General features: G+C 39.6%; 1 protein-coding gene and 1 pseudogene across 2 annotated transcripts in view; one reads left to right on the top strand and one right to left on the bottom strand.

The window, feature by feature from the left end:
* The window catches only part of LOC140514419 (TP53-binding protein 1-like), a 125,748-nt gene extending 113,899 nt beyond the window's left edge, over positions 1 to 11,849 (bottom strand). The window contains exon 1 of one of the 2 annotated variants that reach the window (XM_072624760.1): positions 11,646 to 11,849. The gene's annotated coding sequence lies outside the window, so the exon portion shown is untranslated. The remainder of the gene's footprint in view (positions 1 to 11,645) is intronic. The other variant, XM_072624755.1, reaches the window with a different exon arrangement.
* LOC140514437 (enhancer of rudimentary homolog pseudogene) overlaps positions 1 to 24,762 on the top strand; it is a 52,669-nt pseudogene that overhangs the window by 6,898 nt on the left and 21,009 nt on the right.

Here is a 24,762-nt window from a genome sequence, read left to right as displayed (position 1 = left end):
AAGTATCATGATCTTGATCTGTGCAATATACATGCTTCATCCATGTCTGTGTGGACTGCTAAGACAATCTTTTAAGAAGCTATTGAGTATCTTGGTTCATTCATTCAACAAAGAATTTATCAAATACCTATGAACTGCCCCCACTACATTATATGAGTCCCTTCCCTCAGGCAACTTACAGGCTATTAGAGAGAAACATGGGTCTTTTCTCAGGCTTCATGCTTCTAGACCTCTCTGTAAACTTTGAGCCTGTGTTTACCTTCTTCTCCTTTTCTGGGATACTTTCTTCTGGTACTCCTCCTTCCTAATTGACCACCCCTTTTGCTCTTCTTTGCTGGAGCTTCATCCAAATCATACCCACTTACCACAGATGTGCCATAGCTATCTGTCCTGGGCCCTCTTCCTCTTCTTTTACTTGGTGATTTTGTTAGTTTCCATGGATACAATGATTATTTCTATGCTGGTGATTAAGAAAAATCTACTTTATCCCACATTGACCTCTCTTCTGACCTCCAGTCTTACATCTCCAGCTGCCTATTATTGGACATCTCAAACTGGACATCCCATAGATATCATAAACTCAGCATGTCCAAAACCGAACTCATTATCTTTACCTCCAAACTGAATCCTCTTCCTAACTTTCCTTGTGCTTTGTAGAGTGTCACTAGTCTTCCAGTCACTTAGGAAGAAGGATTGGTCCAAATCTGAGAGGAATTTGCCTGTATTACAACCCTGAGGGGAGCAGTTGTACCATCTGGCAGTTTCCTTTTTAAAATAATTATTATTGTTATCCAGGTGCTAGGTTCAGCTGTTTACATGCTGTCAAAAGAGTACAAGTGATGTCGCTGTTTTTCAATTTCAGTGCCCTGGGCCAAACTTGATTTTCCACACCTTGGTTATAACACTGCCTTGTGCTGTTTCACTTTGTTTTTTATTAACGTCTGATAAAGTAACAAATGGCATACTTATCAAATTTTCAGATGACAAAGTTAGAAAGAATAACTAACATATTGGAGGACAGGTTTGAGAAAGATCTCTTTAGTACAGAACTGTTGTGGTTTCATGATAATGTTGTGGTAGAACTATCTCAAAGAATTCAGTCAGACCATCTCTAATCCAAGCATAGACATTTCTTGAGATTGATGCTTCCTAGGAAGCCCAAGAGGGCCCAGCAACTTCAGAGAAAGCAAGATGGATTTTTATAGGGTAAAGATGCGATTACGTAACAAATTATGAATATTAAGAAGACAGGAGGAGTTTGTTAAGGATTAGGTTATAGGGGAGGAGTCCCAGCCACGGTCGAATTGTGTATGCAAATACCTACAATGCATACAGAAAAATCCATGGCAGGGTATGAATGTATGATAATGACATAATGGGCCTCTCTATGTCATAGGTTCACCGAAAGGATAGATTTTGCTGTTACCGAGCAGGTGCTTACTTAGAGAAAGTTCCTTCTGTTGTTTTGGGGTCCACATCCTGCATGGGCATCCTGGTGGTGCTGCTTTCTGATTGGCCAAGGATGGTCCTGTTTGAGACTAGATGGATGTGGTTGTGGTTGAGTGCATGAATACACCTGCTGTTTCTGTGGGAAGTATGAGGAATGGGTCTGGAACCAGTGACTGGCTAGAGACAGTGACTGGGATCTCATCTCAGGGACGCTGCTGCTGTTCTGTGAGACATAGGAGTTCATGGACACACCTGTTCTAGTGAGCAGTGAGGCATATATAAAGAAGTTCGGGTATTGAGTTAGGGATGGGGGAGTGGTGAAGTAGGGGTAATGGGACTGTAAGGAAGTTAGAATATTGGGGGTGGGGGCAGCTTTATTAGGATTCCATCCAAACTGACAACTTACTCCTCTACTCAGTTCTCTGGAAAAACAAATGAAACTTATGAACCATCCTTCACTTAACAGCAATTTCTTCATGCCTTGTAGCTTCCTTTATAGCAAGAATGGAATCACCTCCCTGATGTCATGGTCCTCTTGGAGAATGAGGGACAAACAATGACAAATTTTGATCCCTGAAACTTTTTTTTTCCCTTAAGCACCTGACAACGCCCAATCACTCTGGCCCTCATTGACTAGAGAATGATAGGTCCCAGGCCACTCCCTACTTGGTCATTGTTGGATCCTGATGGTCTCAGAGTGAACGTAGACAGCAGTGAGGAGTCAGACAAGAACAACAAAGTTTTCAGATCAGCGTTACAAACATTAATCTGTTGGTTCTCTAAATGTGTGATCTTGTCTAATGAGTCAATATATTGAAACAACTGACTTGCATTTATACTGACACTATTGCTTGCTATTGTTTCTCCTTGGTTCTTGAAGAGGATCATGACTCCAGGAAAATGATGCTACCACAGGCAAGTGAATTGGATATAGGGAGGGAGGGCTGTGCCAAGTCACCAGCCTCACTTTCTTCTCCAGAGCCATCTATAGATCAGGATGACTAGAGATGGCCCTAGATGCAGTAGAGACTTTGGCCTTTCTAAGCTAAGGTCTTTAACAGGTCTCAGTTTGACTGAGGCAATGCCTGTTCACTGATAAAGAAATGAGGCAGAGAATGGGCTCTTTACCTCGTCAAAAAAAAAAAAAAAAAAACCCAAACAAACCCCAGATCCCAGTCTGGAAGGGAAATGAACAAAATTGTTTGGTAATTCAAACATTCTTTCACCTTGTCATTTTTTAGGGCTAGGGTGAAAACTGATCTTTTCCAATCCTGTGGCTACTGTTGAGTTTTTCAAATTTGCCAACATACTGAATGGAACACTTTAACAGCATCATCTCTTAGAATTTTAAATAATTCAACTGAAATTCCATCACCCTTACTAGTATTCCTGTTAGCAATTCTTCTCCTTCTCCAAGATGTCTGGCTCTAGATCAGTAACCATACCATTATCACTGAGGTTAAAGATCTTTCTTGAATACTCCTTCTGTATATTCTTGCCACCTCTTTTTTTATCTCTTCTACTTCTCATAAGTCCCTACCATTTTTATTTTTTTACCATATCCATTTTTGCATGAAACATTCCCTTGATATATCTACTTTTCTTGAAGACATCTCTTGTCTTTTCCATTTTATTGTTTTCTTCTATTTCTTTGCATTGTTCATTTAAGAAAACCTTATCTGTCCTTGGTATTCTCTGGAATTCTGCCTTCAGTTGGACATATCTTTCCTTTTCTCTTTTACCTTTCACTTTCCATCTTTCCTCAGCTATTTGTAAAGCCTTATTAGACAGATATTTTGCTTTCTTGCTTTTCTTTTTCTCTGGGATATTTTGGTCCCTTCCCCTGTACAATATTGTGATCCTCTGTCCATAGTTCTTTAGGCACTCTTTCTACCAGCTCTAATCCCTTAAATCTATTCATCACCTCTACTTCGTATTCTTAAAATATATTGCTTAGGTCATACCTATGGGGTCTGATGGTTTACCCTACTTTCTTCAATTTAAGTTTAAATTTTGCAACAAGAATCTCACGATCTAAGTCACAGTGAGCTCTAAGTCATGTTTTAATTGACTGTAGAGTTTCTCCACCTTTAGCTGCAAAGTATATAATCAGTCGGATTTCAATATTGACCATCTGTGTTGTCCATGTGTAGAATCACCTTTTGGATTGTTGTAAAAAAGTGTTTGCTCTGACCGGTGAGTTATCTTGACAAAACTCTGTTAGTCTCCGTCCCACTTCATTTGTACTCCAAGACCAAACTTACCTGTTATTCCAGTTATCTTTTGATTTTGTGCTTAAGCATTCCAATCCCCTGTGATGTAGGTGACATCTTTTTTGGTTGTTGTTTTTAGAAGATGTTGTAGGTCTTCAGAGAACTGAGCAGTTTTGGCCTCTTTGGAATCAGTGGCTGGAACATAGACTTGTAGATCTGAAAACTACGTGATGCTTAACCCACTTGATCCCTTTCTCATGCTCCCATCACCATCATCACAGAAATGGAAGGGGGCCACATATTAGTCAGGACTATTTTGCATTTTTACCTCTTTGGTGCCTGGGTCACCATGGCCAAAGAATTCATCACTTTATGGCCAAACTTCTGGTAATGTCTCCTCATACTTTGCTGTTCCTCATGGAGCAGACACAATCTGTTATCCAAATCATACTCAAAGTTTTTCCTGGTTGTTTGAATATGCCAATGCTTATGCTACCTGACATAGTCTTCAAGAACCCAGTGTTACCTCCATACCATGATGCAGCATCACACTATGATTTCTGTAGAGGAATGCGGAGACATAAAAAATAAGAAATATTATTTGCTTTAGATCTCACTATCTGTTAAGTCCAGTAGGTATTTAGGGAGACTACTTGAGATAGGTTGTGATCCCCAATCAGATACTGTACATGGTTCATGAGAGGACTGATATTGTCTGTGGGTAAATAGAACAGAAAGTATTGTGATGAGGTCTCTCTATGCTTTAAGCATTTTTTCTCTGGGGAGTACATAATAGGGAATCTGTGTGAAAAAATGTTGCTGCATATTTTCTTCCATTTGAGGAGGGAAACGAGAGGAGGGGGGGAAAAGCACAATTCAAGGAGAGGAAAGAAAGTTAGAGATGGCTGGGTGAGGAGTTTAATTACCCTGGCCATCTAAGACCCTGTCATACTGTTGCCCCCTGAGACTTTACCTTGAGCCTAGACTGTAGAGGACTTGACCAGAAGTCTGGTAAAGCAGAGGAAGGCAGTGGAGTTAGACTGAGGAAGCTGCCTGATCAAACTGCCAATCCAGAAACATATGGCTGAGATAAAATTGCCAGTAGAATCCTTGTGTATATGTGAGTGCCCATGTTTTTGTGAAGGAAAGAAAGGAAACTAGCAATGTTGTGCCTTTCTAGTTGAAAATAGGTAAGTCTTTAAGAATTACACATAAACAGCCCACTCTAATGCATTCTCTCTTCTCACTGAGGCTCAAGTCACTCTATTTTGTCCCAAATAATAAATATGTGCCTGAGGAAGATAGCATATAACTTCAGGTATGATTTAAAAAAAATTCCACTTTCAAAATAAATAAAATAGAAGGTATTTAAATTGCTAAAATATTTCTGAATCGATTAAATAACAGTTCTTATACAGGTTAACTGTGGATTATTTAAGCAAATAAGTTCAAAATCTACTTAGGGCAGGCATTCTGAACCTTTCTGTTTCAAGGACTTGGGTAGTGATCTGGTAGAATCCTGGTCCCCTTTCTCAGTATAATGTTTTTAAATGCACAAAATGAAATACATATGATTATGAAGGAAACAAACCATATTGAAATAAAGTTAACAAAATATTTAAAAGAAAAGAAAGCAACTTCATGGACCCCAGGTTAAGAACTCCTGACTGGGGTCATGAGCTTTTCTAATTGTTGAAGAGAATGGATTTTGCCTCTCTTCCAATTAACTGCCCACTTTTTCATTGAATTCCACACCTGTGAAATGGCCCACTATACTTGGATAGAATTCCAAATAAATTTTATGATCCATGAGGAACTGTGTCATTTTTCATCTTTGCATCTTGAGCATGTAACACTCATAGTAAATGCCTGAATAAATGCTGTCGATTCATCTTAGTATCCTAAAGAACTGGAACAGTGTCTTGTCCACTGTAGGCGGTCAATAACTATTGATGACAACGATGTCCCAGAAGAGGTTTTGTATGAATGGCCACTATGTTCACCAGTGGATCTCCCATTGTTTATGAGGAGTGTATGTGTTCTCAGTGTTTCCATTCACTATACTATCCACTTATATAACCAAGCTAGATCATCTAGTAGTAAAGTTAAATAGAATTAACAATGATAAGCAATAGAAGTTCATATCTCTGTCATTTACACAAGTCATTTAACTTCTTTAGGTCTTGATTTCTTCATCTGTAAGATGACAAAGTGTTTAAGGTCATGTCTAGCTCTTTGGGTTGGATTCTGTGATCCTTCAGACTCACTTTTACGTCAATTGAAGCAGAAGCATATTAGAGCCAGCTGATACTTTGACAAACAATTGTTAAATGATCAGTGCGAGCCCTTACAACTCAGAAATCAGCAAATACTACAAATCAGGACTTGATTTCATGTTCTGTCTAGACATAAGAAAGTGATGGAGAAAATATTAATAATGTTAATAATGTTAACAATGTCCATAAATATTAATGATGCAAATTAAACTTTAAAGTGTCATGCACACTTCTTTTTCCTTAGAAGACTGGTAGTTAAACATTTACCAGCACACAGTAAACAGGTTTTGCCAACACAATAGACGTCTATGTCAATTTTCACTGAATATTCTGCCGTGTAAGCAGGTCAGATTTTTGTGAAAAGCAATCCCTGTAGCTTCTATCTCTTGGACTAATCATCTTTTTTATCTTTTCTCATAGTTTTTCCTTCCTTCTTATCTCTTTAAAACCTGACTAAAAGTATGTCTTTTCTACCTGACCCTTTCCTTAAGTTTTCCTTCATCATTTACTTGCATGACACTCAGTGTATGTAACAAACGCTGATTTGCAGGTCATTGTGGTGGGTACCACTGGAAAGGCTTTTGAGGAGCACAGTCTTCTGGATCTTAAAGAACAAAAAAAAAGGAACTAGTTTGCACAATCTATTTCTCATGTTTTTTTACTCTACATAAGACAGAACCTGTTATCTTACTGAATTTGAGACTATTTCCTTTTTATTTTGCTTTCTCAGCATTTCATAATTTGGCTGACTGTGCCACACCTATTTCTAATAATAGCATCCAGCATTTATATAGCATTTTAAGGTTTGCAAAGTACTTCACAAATCTTATCTCTTTTGATCCTCATAACTCTGGGAGGCATATGCTATCATTATCCCCATTATATAGATAAGGAAACAGGTGGAGAGAGGATAAGTGACTTACACACAGTGTAAATAGGATTAAAACTCAGGTCTTCCTGACTCCAAGTGCACTCCTCTTTCCACTAGCTATCTAGGTTTTAAGGGTCTGACATAATAAATACAGTAGAGAAAAGCTGTAAGGAGGTCAGAGGCTTGTGCCTGGACTTTTTGGGAATTCTCAGTGAATAAAGTTTTGGAGAGATACCTAGAAAAGACACGTTTTAATGTGACTATCTCCCTAAAAAGATGCTAGAGGTGATCACCTATACTCCACACTTTTTGGATGCTGTGACCATTTTCTCCTTAGGCTTATAGTCTAGGAAATGCAGAAGATAAAAGTGGAGAAGAGTTGGGTGTATCCTAGTTTTAGAGCTAAGATGACTTAATCAAACCTCAGTATCATGATTTAGCAATGATAATTATAAAATAAAATAGTCTAGAATTTTCTGACAAACTCATCAAACAAAAAAAGTAGACTTTACATGTTTTTTAAAATGCCTATGAAGAAGCAGAGACTCATCTATCCTCTGTACGTTACAAATGCCCAAACCAACAAATCCTGAAATTGAAGACCATTAGTTAAGTTGGACTTGTCTCTCTCTATTGCATAGAACAGATGACCAGACTCATACAATTCACTTTGCAAGTCTTGGCATCATGTTCCTGATGTCAAGGTCCTCTTCAATAATAAAGGACAAATCACATACAATACAAGGCCAGATGACACTTGGAATCAGAAGACACAAAAAATTTAGGAGGTAAGAACTTAAAGGACTATATATATTAAAATAGGTCAAGAAAAATTATTTTGTGATAAACAATAAAACTCCATTAAAATGATGATGTCAAGGCAAATTCATGCTACATACAGGGTTTTTTTTTTTTTGTATTAGTATAGATTTACTCTGTGCTACATGATCTGACACCATGAATGACTGAATTTGTAGCGTATATAAGGGCGAGATTTTATTTTCATTATGGGCATGAAGAATTTTTCCCCCTTAAAACTGATTGTTTGGAAATGTAAACCTGTACTTAGAATCATTTATTTAGAGCTAGAAGGGGCCTGGAAGGTCATCTAATCTAACCCTCTTTTTACAACTGAGAAAACTGAGGCACAAAGGAATTAGGTGACTTGTCCAAGGTCATACAAGTAAGAAGTGACAGTGAGAATTTGAACCCAGATTCTCTGAGTCTAGAACCAGTGCTCTTTCCACCATACCAGGCTACTCTCAATGAATTAGACTTATTTTTCATTACCTTTGTTTTTGATGAATAAAAAATGAGATCTATTATGAATTTGCTTTTCTAGGACTGAGTATTGTACAAAATCATTTTTATTTTGTAAGCAACAAAGGTGATACCTGCCTTCATGATTCATTCCTGTCATCCAGCACATAAGGTCACCTCTCACCCACCTCACCCCCCACATACACTCACAAACTCTAAAAAGAAATGATTTTTTTTTCCAACGTAGTGTTCTGGATTAGTCATTTCTGAGATATGATTCCTTCATAAGATTCATTGTAGACAATGCTACTTCCCAACATTACCTCTCAGACAGAACAGTTGTATCTCTGCTAGTATATAAAATATCCTTTATATATAGTACATAGTAGTAGTATAGTAGTATGCTGTCTGAAATATTTAGTACATAAAACAAAATCTTTAAGCAGACAGAAAGGGAAATGCCCTTGCAACACATTTAATTTCTATCTTTGGTGTTAAGATAATTTTTCTAGATAAATTGTTTTTGATTCTGGAGTGTTAGAAAGTCTGGAGATATGTCACCATTTCTCCATATATTTATTTAACACAGTGTTCCAACAGAGAGCTTCAATTTGGAAGACAGAGGCAGAAGACCAGGACTGCGATCCTAACACATAATCAGATCGGAGCTAAGAGCCTGAAAGTCTCATACTCCTGAGTCCTAGTTAGAAACTGCACAAAGATAAGGAAATGAATCGTGTTTCTAGTGTTCTCCAGTGTAGCCACTATAGTAAGGGCCTGCAGAGATCCTATTATTCAACACACATGCACCAACACACATACAACACACACACACACACACACACACACACAACACCCCAAACTTTCATTTAACAGAGTTTGCCTTTCTATGAATTTTAGATTTCTCTAGACTGGATCCTGCAAGTTAATAGTTTCTCTCTCAAAAAAGCTATGGGATTTAAAAAAACAATGAACATTATCAAACCCATAAAATGTAAAATGAAAATGCTAAGCTCCATTGTAACCTTAAGGTTTTTCTTTTTTAAAGTGGTCACAGTTGTGAAGAAGCCTTAAATAAAATTTCATGCTCAAAATGAAACAGTAGTTTGCCAAGGAAGATTAGTTAATTCAGCTGCATTGCTTTAGACTTTAGATTGCATGCTAGATAGGGACTGAATTTGAATCATGCTCCTACTTGGGTACATTGGAAAGTTTTTCAGATAAATCCTTGGAATTCATCTCACTCTTGAAGAGTTTTCTTAATCTTTTTCATTCTAGTTGTTTTACTTATGTGGATAGACAGAAAGAAACACTCCTCCAGGGCCTATAGGGCAATTTAAACATAAAATAACACAATGGATTGATTTAATCAACTGCTTTCGTGGCAGCCTCACTTTGGGGGAAATAAACAACCATTCATAAACATCACCTAGATTTACTGCTTCAATCGGAAGATTTCATAACCGATTCTGGCCTCTGCAGTGAAAGACCTACCAAAGTCTTAACAATGAAACACTTCTGGGTTTTGTTGTAAGTGTTGTTGTCATTAAAAGGCTTACAGATTCCGCTAGTGGAGAGCTTGAAGTGGGAACAAAGGAAGGACACAAGAAACCCCAGCAGGGAAGCAATTCGTTTCTGATTCTGCAACCAAGAGGTAAACTTCCCTAAGGAAAAGTGATTTTGGTGCCTTCACACTCTCTCTCTCTCTCTCTGTCTCTCTGTCTCTGTCTCTGTCTCTGTCTCTGTCTGTCTCTCTGTTTCTCTGTCTCTGTCTCTCTCTCTGTCTTTGTCTCTGTCTCTCTCTGTCTCTTTCTCTCTCTCTCTGTCTCTGTCTCTGTCTGTCTCTCTCTCTCTCTCTCTCTCTCTCTCTCTCTCTCTCTCTCTCTCTCTGTCTCTCTCTCTCTCTGTCTCTCTCTCTCTCTCTCCCCACCCCCACCCCCCAATCCAGTTAAGGTACCTATGCTTTCTTTAAGTCTCCATGACCGAGTTAGATGAGTTAAGGTGAGTTATATCTGGAAAGCCCATTCCTAGATAATGCAGAAAGGAGGACACAGATAGCATTTTGATTTTCCCTTAACATCAATGCATTAAGGAAGTAGCCTAGCACAGAAGAGAGAGGTCAGACTCGGGAGTCAGATAATACCTGAGTTCATACAATGTGACCTTGGGCAAAGCCCCTAACTTTTCAGCGCATTAGGCGACTCTCTAAAACCAACGAATTGCCGATCTGCACCATTGGAGTGGTTTTTCGCGACTGGAAGATCCCCACTCTTGAAATCACAAGTTCCAGTTAAACAAGGGGATGGGTTGGGGAGATTAGTTTCAACATTGGTTTGTATTAACCCCTAGGCAACTGAACTTTCTACGGGGTTGTTTGTAAAGGTTTGACCAGATCGGGCCTGCCCAGAAGACGAGTTCCTGAGACGATTTGGGACTGCAAAAGTGCCCGGAGCTCCAGGTTTTCTGGTGAAACAGAATCTTTCCCCCCAGATTTCCTGTCACCGCTTCTTATCTAGAGCATGAGCGGCGACTACCCCTTTGAGTGACAGTCTAGGGGGAAAGGGAACAGGGAAGACGGGGTTTGGGATGCGCATCTACAACTTTTAACAGTACCTTCCAATATGTACACGAGTAAGACTGAGCATTTCAGTGGGAGAGGGAGAAAATGTCATCTAGGGCTGGACTAAGTGTGGGGCTAAGTGGAGATCCTGGAATCTCCAACTTTGTGCACCTCTAGGGGCTCCTGGCTCACTTTGGTTTAAAAGCGCACACACGTTCCCCTGAGCCAGTCGCCTTTTACCTGGTGCGCAAAGGCACAGGTGAAAGGTTCTCTCACTGCGCCTACTACATTCGCACGACCTTTCGGTTTTTCCTTCTCCCAGCTCTCCAACTTTGCTCAACCAGTAAGAGATAGGAGACTGGCGCCAACGGACACACATACCACACACATACACACACACACACACACACACACACACTACATCACGCATACACTGTAGCACGCACAAAAACACACGCACAAGCACACCTGAGAAGCTCACATTCTCCTTCCCCTCTTTCTTTCACCCACCATCACTGCCGCCACCGCCTCACTATCGAGTCCTCTGACTCAATCCCTTCTGTGCCCAGATCGGAAAGGATGATCACCCAGACTGAACCCCAAGTCTCAAGTCTTCCCCAATAAGGCGCTGCTTCCCAGCGCCTTTTCCTAACGGATGGGGTGTCTTCCCGCCTTTTAGGGGAACAAGAGACGGTCTGAGAAAGTGGAAAACCAGTAAGGTGTAGGAAAGCGGAACAGGCGCTTCCTCGACAGGCTTGACCTCCACGGGTTTCCACTGCAGAGAAGGAACCTGCAGCTCGGGACAGTTCCTTCTCTGGAGCTCACAGTCCTTCTCGGGATCGTGGCTGTCAGCAGACAGCTCTGCCCGAGGAGAGCAAGGAAGGAGGATCCCAGCATGGATTGGGGGCTGTGGGGTGCGCTGATGGAAGGGCTCGAGATTCACTAGAGGAAAGCTCTCCTTGTGGGGTCTGCGTCCAAGCAGGACCTGGAACTGGCATCTGTCGGGTTAAACTCACCTGTTCCGAAGCGTCCTTTTATTTTCTCTTCTCTTTGTGACCTGGGGGTTTTGTAAGTCTTCCTGAGTCGCTGGGACTGCCCCAGGGGCTGATTCCGCGCCCCCCGACCCCCCCCTGGGGCGGCACACCCGGCTAGCTTGGGAGCTGCGACTGTGTCTGCGCGGCTGGATTGGCCCCCGAGTCCATGGAGGGCGCGCCGAGTGCCTCAGCATCTCGGCGTCTCCCATTTAAATGTCCGCCGGCTGCACGCCGCGCTCCTGGGCCTCGCCACATCATTGGCCAGGCGCCGCCCGGCCCGGCCCGCTATTCCGCCCCCTTTTCCCGTTACTGAGTCCCCCTCCTTTCTTCTCTCCCCATACACCCCCCCTCCCCGGCTCCCAGCGGGGACCCCTACCAGACTGAACCCGCCTCCTTTTCTCCTCCCTCCCCAAAGCCCCCTCCCTCTACCTGGGCCAGCGGGGAGAGGTCACCCCAGGGGACCGCTCCTGGAATGCACAGCAAATCACATTTTCCGCTCCCGTTAGAAGGGGAAGATCGGTAGGAAATCCCCCAGCCTTCCCACCCCCCTCATTTTCTCCTCCCCTGGCCCCAGAGCTTTGCCTTTCTCTCCTTCTGAGGTTTCTTTCATTGCCCTGTGGCTCCCTACATCCCTGTCGCTCGCGATCTCATGATAGAGGAAATCGGTGTCACGACAGAGGATGCGGTCATTTTCGTCCAACTTAAGATCGATCAGAGAAAGCGGGACCCTGAGGGCTCGGGGATCCCAGGGGGTTGATTCTAGGCCCCCAGATTTGAAATGGACCTCAAAGACCCTCTTAGGCACCAACAACTCAAGTACCACGGACCTCTGAGCACTTAATCAACCTATCAACATTTCTTCTTCCATCCCCGAACTCTCCTTTCCAGGGTTTCTTTTAAATGCAGACTAGCTTTTTAAATGCAGACTAGGCTACAGATGTTTTGCGGTATCCTTCTGAAGTAAGGGAAAGTCGAGGAAAAAAAACCTGAAGAGACAAAACTTAGTTGACCCCACAGAGGAAAATATTTACTTATGGAGAATCAGGTAACTGAAGCAATCGGAGATAATTAAATCTCGAAAATCTAACTCGAGAAAAGTTAGATGCAGAAATACAATATTTAAAGAGTCTGTTAGGCTTTGGATGTATATGCTCACCCATATTATGATTATTCATCCAATTAATATATGAGACATGTCTAGGTACCCGAATATTGTGTTTGTGTGTGTGTGTGTGTTTGTTTAAATAGGAGTAAGGACTTTTCACATTTGCCTTCTTTGGCCATCCCATTCTCATGTCATACAGAAGAAAAAAAAATGCATCCATTTAGTCGGCTTAAAAAAAAAAGACTGTGGAAATTGTTTTGTGTGTATCTTCCATGACCCATAGGGGAAAACTGGCCAGTTTTCTTCATTTGCAATCAGCCTTGCCTGGATGTAGAAAACATTAAAAGTTATGCAAAATAACGTTTTCCAAGAAGCAAATCTGAATGTTAGCTTCATTTGTGACCATGAAATCTACTGAGAGAGAGAGAGAGAGAGAGAGAGAGAGAGAGAGAGAGAGAGAGAGAGAGAGAGAGAGTTTAAGAGCCAGTTTTCATGACATACAAAATCAGAAAAAGACAGTTTCCTTTTGGAAAATGAACTTGCTACTGATCTAAAGTCAGAGACAAAGATCCTAATGGTTTTAAATGACCTTACATGTATTTTCCAAATTCATTTCTTGGAATGAACAACTTCCACAAACATATGGACTATAACATCTGAATGGGTGCCTTATGTCAAACCACTTTAAAATCCAATAGCCATCTGAAGAGAGTGGTTAAAATAGACATACATGTAAAATATTAGGGTGTGACTATCTGACCAAGAATTACATTAGACAAAGCCTAAACTGGACTGTCCTGATTTAAATTTGTGGAGCCAAATTCTGTCACTGAATAAACTACTCTTCAGTGTTTCAGATGCCTAATCTCACTGGTGCCAGTGTTGTCTCCAACTGACAAAGATTATTATCCCTCACATTTTAATCTTTGTGATTTTTGTGTCTGGAAAAATCTATTATCTGGTGATCAGTCTTCCCTACCACCTTTGAGCATAATGCTCTTTATTCTCTTCTTTAAATGCATCCTATAAATATTGTGCACTTTGCTAGGACTAAAGAACTAGTTTATTACATCATGAGGTCTATAGTGGTGAGCTTCTCAGTATTTAGCTAGGTTAGTGTTACTCAAAAGTTGTTCTGCCCATGAAAGGCCCATTCTAGGATCCTTTCCAGCTCAGTAGAGACCTCCATAGTTTGTACTCAGTTCTCAATGGCTATAAATTAGGAACAAAGTGGACATGTTATGGCAATTCATTAACAGTAAGACTATGCCTAATTCCAGTGTCATTTTAAAATATTTTGATGCCTTTGTGTGTATGTGCATATGTGTGTGTGTGTGTGTGTGTGTGTGTGAGACAGACAGAGAGAGACAGAGAGACTTTTCACAGAAGGGAAGGAAGGGAGGGAAGGAGAAAGGGAGGAAGATTTCATTTTTAGAGACTAGTAAACTTTTTAAGAATTTACTCTTCTTTATTCAATAATCAAACTAAGTAAATTGTGGAGCTCAGTAATGATAATAAGTGAGAACATTTATTCCCTTGAATTCAGCAAATATTTATCAAGTGCCTACTATGTGCAAGGCACTATGCTAAGTAATAGGTATAAAAAGACAAAAATGAAACAGACCCTGCCTTCAAAGAACTTATATTCCAATGTGGGGAGGAGTTTGCAACATGTATGTAGAGAAGTAAACAAAAAAAATTAGGCAAAGAAATATAAACTAATTCCAAGGGGGAAAGACTGCTAATATCTAGGGGACTTGGCAATAATATACAAAACTTCCATATGCATTGTTGCTCTAGCATCTTCCTCATGCGGTAAGGAAAACTATTTGGATAGTCATCAGTTTCATTTGTTTGCATGGTGAAGCAATAGAGGAAAGGACTTGGATTTGCTGAAACTGACTAAAGAAGTAGATTCTCACATGCAGTGGTCTATTGTAATGATGTGAAGGGCCATTAAAAACCTCTAAGGTTGTTGTCTTTGACCTTAGATTAGCAGGCTTCAGAGTCAGGAAGCTCCAGGTTCAACTCCTGCCTCTGGTACTAGTATATGACACTCCACAAGTAATAACCTCTCGGAGGTCCCCCACACCCGCAGTTTTCTAGGGTTTTAAATTTCTGAACAACTATCATTCTGGTTGGGTAGAGTGAGTTTCCTAACCAGATGAATGAAACCACCCCCACCCCCCAAATGTGTTTATAGTGCAAGCTATCTATGAATTCTGATATGGGTGGAAGATCCAATTGAATATGAGTTCTTCCAGGACAGGGATTGTTTTTCATTTTTGCATTTGTATCTATCCCTAGCCTAACCATAACTTGCTTGTAGTGGAAGCTTAATAAATGCTTGTGGAGTGGAGCTGAATTGAACTGAAGCATAGGAAACTAAACCAAAGTTGCTGGGGGTGAGGGTGGGAGTAGAATGGAAAGGTCAAACCAGTTTCTATTTTTAGTAGGTATAGAGTAGGGAGACAAGTGTACTAAGTGGGTTTGTACAAGGATAAAACGTTTCTTAACAACAACCACTTCACCATAACATTTTTTTTTTTTTCAAAATCATTGTTGGGCTACTACATAGATATTGTAGGAAGCTAGGTGACAGAGGATAGAGCCCTGGTCTCAGTCAGGAGGACTTGAGTTCAAATCTGCCTCAGATGCTTACTAGCTACGTGACCCTGAATAAGTCATTTAACCTTGTTTGCCTCAGTTACTCATCTGTAAACTGAACTAGAGAAGGAAATGGCAAATCACTCCAGTATCTCTGCCAAGAAAACCTCAAATGGAGTCACAGAGAGTCAGACACATGACTAAAATGACTCAACAACAATGAGTAGATATACATTGAAAACAGGATACATAAATCCTAATCTGAGTTTGACTACTAATTTGAAAGTACATTTGCAACTGATCACCAAGAGGCGTGTTAGTTTGCTCTTGCTGGGCTTCTACCGTTTGGTTTGAGAATTGAATTACCTAGTAATGTCTATAGATCAGGTGTAAGAAGACCTTGAAATTTTTGTAGACATGGTGAACTGGAATACATCATTCCACTAATTTCTCTACCTAAAAGATGCCATCTGGAAGACATTGTTTATAAAGTATACCACACCTCTCAGCTTCAGTTTCCTCATGTATAAAATAAGAAATAATGGGTTGAAAAAGATGGTCTCTAAGGTCCCTGACTCTAAACCTGTGATTCTGTAATCTCTCTCTCTCTCTCTCTCTCTCTCTCTCTCTCTCTCTCTCTCTCTCTCTCTCTCTCTCTCTCTCTCTCACTCTCTCTCTCTCTCCTCCTCCTCCTCCCCCCCTTTCCACTCTCCCTCTGATGAGATCTTCAAATAGTATAGTCCTTCAGAGTTTCACAGTACCATATTCATTCAAAATTGACTAATAATACTTGCTATCTTTAATGCTTTAAAGTTTACAAAATGTTCCATTACAAAATTCCTTGATGTCATCATAATTAGCTATCATTCCATCTCCCCCTGAGCCTCATTTCTCCTAAACCTATTCTTTATCCTCAAGAGAACCTCTAGCCTCTCTACCCCTCCCTGTTCTCCCAGGCTCCATTCTGGCTTTGCTTTCCTCCTTTCCAAATATTGATTCTACAGATAACCAATTCAAATCCCTATTGTCCCTTCCTGTCAATTCCCTGCCCTCTTATCTATTGCACTCATACCTAAGCAAACTGTAACCTCAGATTACCCTTACCACCCGCGTCCACTCCTACTCAAGGACCACTGAAGGATGTTGGTGGAAGTCAAGAAACCACATTGTTTGAATCTGTTACAACTTTACATAATTTAATCTCAACTGGGATTTCACTATATCAATATTATTCCTTTACACATCCTTAATAGCTTCTCCCATCCACCTCAGTGGTTGTTTCAGATTTTCTCTTCTCGCCTCAAAGCTCCCACAACACTCTTTCCCCTTTCCTCTTAGCATAGTACTTTCCCTTATATTTTATTGAGAAAATATCTTAATAAAAGCTTATTGAATTGAAGGAAGAGGAGTGCATTGCGGAGGTTCACCAAAGATGATAAGGAACCATTATACTCATCAGAAGACGTGAAAACTGTTTTATTTTTGCTCTGATTAGTCACATGTCTTTCTCCCACTATGGCTGAAAATTCTTTGCTTCTGTTCTACCATTTCATCTTTGGGATTTAAGATTTATGTATATATTTAGTGGCTTGGGATTTAAGATGTATGTATTAATTTTAGGATTGAAGGATACTAAACATTCTCTTGTGGGCATTATTTACTTCTAGCTAGTATTAATATATTAGTGTATGTAAAATGCAGATACACAAAATAGATCAGTTCTGTAATCAGTTGCTTCATCCAAGAATTTCTTGCAATTAAATCCATTGAGTGCCTGCATAGACCTTGGCCTAAAGGGCCCAAGGTCTCCCACTGCATCCTGGGTCATCTCCAGTCATTCTGATGAATATCTGGTCATTGGATTCCGGTGGTTCTGGAGGAGAAGTGAGGCTGGTGCCCTGCACAGCCCTCCCTCACTCAAAACAAAATCAAGTGCAAGTCATGTCATCACTTCTCTGATGGCATGGTCTTCTTTGGCAATGAAGGACAAACACAACAATCGAGAAAACAGAAGCCATTCACTCAAAACTCACTCTTCTCCCCAACTTTCCATCTCCAAATGCTTTGACATTCTCCTCTTTTTCTTATTTTATTCTAGTCTCTAATGAATAGGGGACCTTTCGCCTCACCAAAGCCAATCCCTCAACTCTGGATTTTACCCTTTCTAGGCTTTTCTTTCTGAAAAAATCACTTCCACAATCAATCCACTTCCCTCTAAATTCAAATACCTTCCAATCTACCAGCTTCTTCCCTGCTACTTAGAGATCTGCTCAGTTCTAATCCTTCCTTAAAAATACATGAGTTGACCTTACCATCCCTTCAAACCAACATCCTGTATCTTCCATCTCCCATACAAACTTCTAGAAAAAAATGTCTATTCTTATTGTCTCCATTTCTTTTCATATACTCCTCAAACCCTTGCAATTTGACCTGATTTCTTTGCTCAGCTGAAACTGTGCTCTCCAAAGATTTTATATTTACAAAATCCAGTGATCTTTTCTCAGTCCTAATCATCTCTTCAACATTTAACATTATTGATGACTCCTTCTTCCTGGGAATCATTTTCTGGGTTTTCATAAGAAAACCTCATTCTTTTCCTACTTTCTCTTGATCTCCCATTGCTATATTTCCATCCATGTCCTGACTCCCTAACTGTGGGTGGGCTTCAACCTATATTCCCAGACTTATTACACATTATTCATATTCAAATTCCAGTCAAGATGGTCAACTTGCAATGCTTCACAGATAACATTTCATTTTTCATCCTTATACCTTTTTATAGATAGTCCAGCATTCCTGTAATTTATTCCCTTCCCACCTTCCCTTCATACACCTCCTACATCAGACTTTCTCTGATCATCCAAGATTATCTCAGGGTGCCATGCAACCATAAAATTGTCTGTCTTTCTTGCTTATGTAACTTTCTGGATCTAAAATTTTGGATTTGAAGATTATAGATCCAGAGCCAAAAGGGATTCCAGAAGCCATATCATCTAAATCTTTCACATTTTAAATGTGGAAACCAAGGCTCAGAAAGCTTAAATGATTTGCTTCAGAGTTAACAGAACTTATATAATATGTTATGCCATAAGTTATGTTCTACATATAATAGAAGTGTATAACAGAGCTAAATCTTGGTCCTCTGACTCCAGAGACAATGTTCTTTCTACTTACTCTCTGTGTGATCTTGGGAAAAATTCCTTAATTTCTCTGAGCCTTAGTTCCCTCATCTATAAAATGAGGGGGTTGGACTAGATGGTTTCTGAGGTTCCTTCCAGCTCTCGAGCTATGATCCTATGATTCATTTTGTGATATTACATCATAGTAATGGATTGGATTTGTTCTGGGGGAAGGGTCCCTAGCCCCCTGGCCCCTCAGCCTCCACCCAAATCATTCCATATTTTCTTTGTACATAACCCATATCCTTTCTCCCACTAGAGTGTTTGCTCCTTGAGGTCAAGGGCTCTTTCACTTTGTCACTGACTATTTAATGTTGACCACAATGCCTATATATAACACATTACAATCAGCCAGTATTCATTAAAAGCAATGTTATATAATATATATTATAATTATAATATATCATATATATCAGTACTATGTATTTCATGTATATAATGTAAATTATTTCATTTAGGCATTGAAACAACTTTGTGTGCCATACACTACAAGTATTCCTTTCCTCATTTTACAGAAGAGGAGCTAGAGGGTCAGAGAGCCATTTGGCTGTTTTTTTATCCACACAGATCATAAGTAACTGAGGCAGAATCCAGTTTTTTCTCAATTCTAAGTCAAATATTCCATCAGCCTCTCCACACTGGCCCATCTTTACATGCATTATCTCGCTCATTTCTCACAGTAACATTGATATGGCTGGTTCAAGTTTTCCACAAAGAAACAGACTCCAAGAAGTCTTGTCAAGGTTACATGACTAATAAGTAGAGGGGGCCAGAACTTGAAACAGGTCTTCTGTCTCCAAACCAGCACACTTTCTCCTCTCCCATAGGACTTCACTTAAATGATGTGTGCTTTCTATTTAAAGAGGAAATTCCAAACACTTAATTATTCTGTGATTTCTTTCATTCTTTTTTTAAAAAAAATTAAACGTTTTTATTTAACGTTTTGAATTCCAAATTCTCTCCCTCTCTCTCTCTCCTTCCATCCCCCAGATAGTGAACAATCAGATGTAAGTTATGCATGTGCAGTTATGTAAAACATTTCCATAGTAGCCATTTTGTGTGTGTCCTTGGTTGCTGAAGAAGACCATACCATCAGAGAAATAATGACATGACTTGCACTTGACTTTGTTTTGAGTGAGGGAGGGCTGTGCAGTCCACCAACCTCACTTCTCCTCCAGAGCCATCTGAATCCAGTGACCAGATATTCATCAGGATGACTAGAGATGGCCCAGGATGAGGCAGTTGGGGTGAAGTGACTTGACCAAGGTCACACAGCTAGTGCGGGTCAAGTGTCTGAGGTGAGATTTGACTCCTGCACTGGTGCTCTATCCACTGCACCACCTAGCTGCTCCTCAAGCCATTTTGTACAAGAAGACTAGAATAAAAAGAAAGAAAGAAAGTGAAAAAATAGCCTGCTTCATTCTGTATTCAATCCATATCAGTTCTCTCTCGGTGAATAGTATGCTTCTCCATTAGTCCTTTGGGATTGTCTTGGATCACTGTATTGCTGAGAGTAGTTAAGTCATTCACTGTTCTTTATTGGACAATATTGCTGTCACTGCATACAATGTACTTCTGGTTCTGTTCATTTCACTATGCATTAGGTCATGTAAGCCTTTCTAAGTTTTCCTGAAATCATCCTGCTCGTTATTTTGAACAGCACAATAATATTCCGTTACAATCATATAGCACAGCTTGTTTGGCCATTCCCCAATTGATGAGCATCCCTTTGGTTTCCTTTTCTTAACCACCACAGAAAGTTGCTATAAATATTTTTGTGTGGATGGGTCGTTTACCCTTTCCTGGACATCTTTGATATCCTTCATTCTTAGGAGGATCTAGTCTAAAAACTGTCTGAGCCTCACCATCATTGTGGTTGCTGTTGGTAATAACAGGATTGTTTTATGTTATTATTCTAGGACCATAAAGATTAGTGTACCTGATCCTACTCGAAGGAGAGGAATGGAAAAATTGGGCAAGAAAATAAGGACACAAACTACATGCTGTCCAAAATCCTCTCATTGGTCAGATACATATCTAGAAAGGAAGATGGTATTTGCTTGTTTACATATTTTATATTTACACTTTTCATTACTACTATTGTAGAAGCCACCTTTAAGAAACCGTGACTTTCCAGAGATTAAATTAACTCCTTGACTTTGGGTCCAAGGAGTCCATGCTTAGATTTCAGAGAGTCTATGAACTTTTTTTTCATATTTTGATAACTGTATTTCAATTTAATTGGGTTTCTTTTTAAACCTGTGTGTTTTCTTTTATGTATTCAAAAAGCATTATCCTGAGAAAGGGTCCATAAGTTTCACCAGATTGACCCAGGGAACCACGACAGAAAAAAGGGTTAAGAACTACTGCCATACACATTTGTCTTTTTTGAATTTAGGGACCTCACAGACTGTGGTCATTCTCATTAAAGCTGGGCTGTGATTAATCATTTGTTTCTAGACCTAGTGATTCAATCCTCGCTCACAAAGAAGGTATTATCCAAAGAATCTGTCTCATTTTTGGTGTCTTGGTATGTCGCTGAGGAACAGCTTGTTCTAAGATGGGTAAACATAATTTATATTCTACTTCATTCTGTCTACAAAGGGCATTAAAAACATGATTAAAAAGGGAGTGTGTAAGAGGTAGAAAGAGACAGAGTCAAGAGACAGAAAAAGACTATGGAGAGGGGGGAGAAGATTCTTTCTACACTCTCTTGGCTGAAAGACTGGCTCATATGGAATATGATTTCTCTTTAAAAAAAGACAAAAATGTAAACTGTGGACTCCTTACTGCTTACATCGGAGGTATACGTGTGTGTGTTCTATCTAAACTAACCATTCATTTGCTAATGTTTGTAAGAGTTTTGTGAACTTTGGGATATATACTCAAGCAATGGTGCCCTTGGAGGTATGATCAAAAAGGGAAGGAATTTAGGGTAAGAGATAATAATTTAGAATCACGTCCATGAAATGTGAGGAAATTATCAAGATTTAAACTGAGTCACATTCTTTTTGATATAGATGATTATGTATGCACAAAGTTCAGAAAGTTCATCTATACCATATAATTTGGATCCAAACATTTTCCCCAGTCTCCATATATTCTACAGCACTTGTCTGTACATCAGAGAAGGAAACAAAATTGAGAATATTTTCAACAAAAGTATTGTTATTCTTAGGGAAAGAATTCTAGGTGATCAGAAGGGCATCTCCTGAAAAAAACAGCTTCCAAGTTTCCTATGTTGTTATTGTTGAGTAGTTTTTCCAGTCATGTTTCTATTTGGGGTTTTCTTGGCAAAGATGCTGAAATGATTTCCCATTTCCTTTTCTAGCTTGTATTACAGATGAAGAAACTGAGACAGAGTTAAGTGACTTGCTCAGGGTCACACAGCTAGTAAGTGTCTGAGGCCAGATTTGAATTCAGAAAGATAAGTCTTCCCGCCTCCAAGCCTGGTACTCTATCCACTGCACCACCTAACTACCTCAGATTTCTTATAGATCCTCTCAAAGGCACTCCTTCATGCTACTGGAATGAAGGACCCTGGGAAGGGACTCTTCCCTTAGACCATATACCATCCATTATTACAATGTAATATCACAGAATGGATCATTGGATAACAGCTCTGAAGCTGGAAGGAACTTCAGAGACCATCTTGTCAAACCCCTTCCTTTTACAAATGAGAAAATTGAGGCTCAGAGAAGTTAAGGGAGTTTTCCCAAGTTCATAGAGATAATAAACAGAAAGAACACTGGCTCTGAAGTCAGAGGACCAAGGTTCAACTCCTGAGTTTTACATTAACTATACTACAACTTGGAGCAAGTCATTTAACCTCCATGGCCTCAGTTTCCTCATTGGTTTGGACTATATGGCTGCTTGGGTCATTTGACTCTGGATCTATAATATTCAGATCCAGAAAGTAACAGAAACAAGGAAGACAGATTGTATAATAACATGGCACCCCTGGATAATCTTTTCTAATTTTGTTTTTTTAACTCATCTAATTTTCTCCAAACTTACCTTTCTCTCAGATATCCTGTTGGCTAACAAATGTAAACAAGCACCCAGAAGCACTTCTCACTTGCCACAGCTAGCTGGTGTTGTGAAGAGAGCACTAAGCCTAGTCAGGAAGACCTGAGCTCAAATATGACCTGAGACAGCTATTAGCTGTATGATCCTGGGTAAGTCACTTAACCCTTCTTTGAGTTGGTTTCCTCATCTGTAAAAGGAGATAATAACACCTAACTCCCAAGTTGTTGTGAGGATCAAACTAGATAATATTTGTAAAGCTCTTGGCACGATACCTGGCACATATTAGGTGATGCTATATAACTGCTCGCTATTATTATTCTCATTAATTATGTGCATATAGACTAGATCTTTTGCCTACTCCCTGAAGACTCCTCTACCAAAACTGCCCACCAGATTTTTCCAGGGTCTTGTCGTTAGTGTCTAAAATACTGATATTGCTCTGTTGAAAGGCATTGGAACCCAGAGCTACCACAAATCCAGTGCTTGAAACATGAGTAAAACATATAATCTTCCATCACCCCTAATATTTACTCTTCCCATTCTCCCACAAATCCAGGCACAGCACCCCTACCGTATTACCTCAGAGACTGCCAGGTTCCAACACCAATCACTACTGTCAAGAGAACATCTGTTAAACTCGGAGACAGGAGTGTCAATGAATGGTTGCAGACAGCTGCACTGTCTTCTTTGCACAGCTGTCTGCATTGCCCATCATTTTCAACCCTAACCACTCACCAGATAGGTGTTTGTGGGTTAATTAGTATTAAAGAGTATTTTAGCAAATATAACCATCACAGAATTAGGCTCTAAGTTCCCCCTGATACAGACTAAATTCTGGGAGGTGGGGGAAGACTTTGGAGTGACAAGACATTTTAATCAAAGCTTAATTTTTGAATAATATTCAAGTAGTTTTAAATAGAGACATTCTGCTATTTTCACCAAACCACTATGTAAAGAAAGAGATATATACATCTTATTCATATGTATAAGTTATGGACAGGTACTTTGATGTGCAACACCTCTTAAACTTCTTAAATTTAAATATGGGGTCATGAAAAAATTGACAACATTAAAAGTTTTCTGAATGCACAAAGACCAAAAATTAATTAAAAATCAGACATGAATCTGAGGTGCTTCTGTCGGTGCTTGCCTGTCTTGCATTGGGTAACTTTACCGTAGCCTCAGACCACTCAATGCCAAGGAGTACTGCCTAAATGCGAAAAGGGGTCCAGTAGAGAAAGCTTAAGAAGCCCTGTTATAGAGAACAAATATTACAATTTGCATGGATGAAGGTAATTTCCACACAGGAAATCATGAACTCATGATACATTGTTTTATATATATATATGTGTGTGTGTGTGTGTGTGTGTGTGTGTGTGTGTGTAATGTTTCTAATACATTTTTACTAAAATGTTATGTGTTCTTTTCCTAAGTTTTTCTTCTTTATAGCTCTCAGATGTGACTAGAAGGTACAATAGCTTAAGAACCAGATTTTGGGATCAGGAAGACCTGAGTGCAAATCCTGCCTCAGTCACAGTTTACTAAACCTTAAGTCGATTGACCCTTCTTAGACTCAGTTCCCTCACATGTAAAACAGACATAATAAGACACTTTTTTGAAGTTTAAAGCATCGTATAAATATTAACTGTTATTTCCATCTTTGAGTATTTTATAGGTCCTTGTCTTGAATTTTGTTAGATTCACATTTTAACTACAGAAAGCTTTTTATTGTGTCAGTTGTGTTAAAAAACCAAAGAAAATTTTATCTACTCATGGAATCCTAAAATTTTAGGGTATCATCTAGATGTATTTTCACAAGATTTTTCAAGGAAAAGTACTGAGAAGCAGACTGGAAAGAAACACAAAGACTTTAATCCCAGATTTGCCTCAAGCATTTACTGAGTATATGCTAATAAATATGGAATTAAGGTCATGTCAACACTATTTCAACACAACCAATCAAAATCATGAAGATCTTACCAGTTACTCATAGGCGTTGTTTAAAGGCATCAGGAAGTAGACTGGAGATGGCATGTTTGGAGACTGGCTTGTGAGTGACAGAGGAAGAAACACAGATGGAGAACTAACATTGGTGTGAAGGACTTTATTGACCAAGAAAGGGGTTCATTAACCTATATGAAAAGGAAAAGATGAACTATAATATGGGCTTATATGGAAT

This window comes from Notamacropus eugenii, chromosome 7, assembly GCF_028372415.1.
Source record: "Notamacropus eugenii isolate mMacEug1 chromosome 7, mMacEug1.pri_v2, whole genome shotgun sequence".
Classification (NCBI taxonomy): Eukaryota; Metazoa; Chordata; class Mammalia; order Diprotodontia; family Macropodidae; genus Notamacropus; species Notamacropus eugenii.
Note: the sequence above shows the minus strand (reverse complement) of the source record. Positions and strands in the feature narration are given on the sequence as shown.